Source organism: Gekko japonicus, unplaced genomic scaffold (assembly GCF_001447785.1).
Source record: "Gekko japonicus isolate JY-2015 unplaced genomic scaffold, Gekko_japonicus_V1.1 scaffold799, whole genome shotgun sequence".
NCBI lineage: Eukaryota > Metazoa > Chordata > Lepidosauria > Squamata > Gekkonidae > Gekko > Gekko japonicus.
Genome location: NW_015170297.1, coordinates 358534 through 361367, shown reverse-complemented (window position 1 = coordinate 361367; position 2834 = coordinate 358534).

Sequence of the window (2834 nt, the reverse complement as noted above, 5' to 3'; positions counted from 1 at the left end):
GCTACTAGCCACAAGGTATAGATAGGGACTCTGAGGCAAGTGATGCTCTGACTTCTTGGTGCTTGGGGGGGGGGGGTCAACAGCGGGAGGGCTTCTAATGTCCTGGCCCCACTGGTGGACCTCCTGATGGCACTTGGTATTTCTGGCCACTGTGTGATGGAGAGTGTTGGACTGGATGGGCCTTTGGCCTGATCCAACATTGGCGTCTCTTATGTTCTTAAGACTAACACAATTATTCGTGTTTGTGTGTGTGTGTATTTTGAAAAGTACTGAGGTCAGAGACTAAGCATAGTGAATCAGCTCTTGTTTATTGGATTACATTAGGAACGAAAAGATACTTTGGCCGGGCAATGCCCGGCTTATATGCGTGACCCATACCACACACACACACACACACACACACACACACACATTACCCGTGATTGATTCTGTTTAGAAGTCAACATCTCAATAGGTTTACTTTTGGATCCGGGTGAACCCATTGGTGTACCCTAGGATCCAAAGCGGCTATTGTCTTAAGACCGAAGATCGGAAGGTTTGTCTGACCAGGCTAGCGCAGCCGCGGCCATCTTTTTGCAGCTTAATACACAACATATTTTTCACCTTCATATCACAGAGATCTGCATAGAAAGAATCAAATGAGGATTTCATCGGAGAATCCTTACATAGGTGTGCAAAGTATATCTGGAGAACTAATTAGAATGCAGCCATAAGCAAGTCTCTGTGCTCTTTACCTGGATGTGGTATTTCAGAAAATCGAAAGAACAGCTGAACAGGAGTAGAAATCTGTCTGCACACAAAACACTTGGAGGACAATGAATAATAACATTACAGTCTGAGCCCTGACACAGCAAGCTTAATAAATTATCGGATCAGTGGTATAATGGGAAATAACTCCAGTGTGTTCATCAGGTTTTCCCTTAGCATCCCAAATGGTGTCAAACAAATAAATTACTAGTTCTAATACCAAATCAAATCAAAATTATACACTAAATTGATTGGGACAACTCATGAAAGATGAAGCAAAAAAGCTTTGTAAGCAGGAAAAAAAAAGAACAGAAATCACAGTAAACTGCTTGGAAAAGACTAGCCCATTCTAATGCAACTTGCTTAAGGCCAGAATTGCAACTGGTGTTTTAAATTTTCAAAAATCAAAGGAGAGTTCTGTAGGGATTTTGGGGAACTGAGAAGAATTTTAAGGCAACAAATGAATCTCAGTAAGATGCGCTAGAGCGACATGCATCAGGTCAGAATAGCATGTAGGTAAAGGTAAAGGTTCCCTTGCTTGAAAGCCAGTCGAATCCGACTCTAGGGTTGCGTTGCTAATCTCTGTTTCAAAGCCGAAGAGCCAGCGCTGTCCGAAGACATTTCCATGGTCATGTGGCCGGCATGACTATACACCAAGGCGCACAGAATGCTGTTACCTTCCCACCAAAGTGGTACCTATTTATCTACTTGCAATTTCTTGCTTTCAAACTGCTAGGTTGGCAGGAGCTGGAACTAGAGATGGGAGCTCACTCCATCATGCGGCACCCGGGTCTTGAACTGCTGAACTACTGACCTTCCACAGCCTGCAATTCAGCGTCTTAACCACCTGAGCCACCACAGCTCCTCAGAATAGCATGACTGTGTTTCAAAACCCCATCCAACTGGCAAGAGAAACCAACAGCTGGAACAAACCAAAGAAGTGACCAGGGGTCAAATAAATAAAAATTCCAGAACCTCAACTCGCCCCCTCCAGTTGCCTCCAGGTGATAAGAAGAAAAAGTGAACAAATTACAAGAAATATATTGTAAATATTCAGCACTTATTAAGGATACTAATATCCATGTACTCTAGTCATAAAACAATTCCAATCCATAACCATTTCCATTCACATCCAATATATTTAAAGGAATAAAGTGCCTGCGTCAAAAAAGTCAGTTCGTTGTTTCCAAAATATAGGTTAAGTCTATCAAAACATTTAATTGTTTTCAGAACATAGCAGATACTTCTTTCAAACAATACAATGTCAAAGTGCATGCACTGAGAGTGTGGAAAGGACTCTGCCATCCCACATTGTCCATATATGCAATACTGCAAGTCCAATATGAACATCCCATGTTCTCAAAAGCACAATCTACAGGAGAGTAACATTTGGAATACGGTGTACAGTTCTGGTCACTGTATCTCAAAAAGGGCACTGCAGAGCTGGGGAAAATACAGAGGAGGGTGACCAAATGATTTGGGGGTTGAAGCACCTTCCCAATAGTCTGGGATTTCTCCATTTAGAAGGAAACAAAGGGGGAACATGATAGAGGTTTATGAAATTATGCACAAGGTAGACAGAGTGTTCAGAGAGGACCTTTTCTCTCTCTTCCAAAAAACTAGAATGTGAAGTCCCCCAATGAACTTGATGGGCAGTAGATTCAGGATAGACAAAGGAAATGATTATTTATTCAACAAGAAATTAAATTATGGAACTTCCGGTTTATGGCGACACGCTGAGCAGACTCATCTCCCGGACCTCCCGGGGATGAAATCTGTGCACCAGCAGAAAGGGGGGGGGTGACGTCTCGCTACCCTCCCCCCCCGGAGCCTGGTTGAAAGGCTTCTAGCCATGGGACTTTTGAGAGGTGGCCTCTTCGCCAGTGCGATGCTGGGGAATTGAGGCGCTTCTCCGTCCTGATGGTCCTCCTGCTGTATGTCCATATGGAACTAGTGACGCTGACCGGGACAAGCACTGGAGATCGAGTGGTTTAAACGGAGCTACAGCAAGGTCGCAAGACCGACTATGAACTGTGAGTTGGATGAGAGCGCAATTGACATTTTAAAAAGAAAGCTCCCACCCCAAG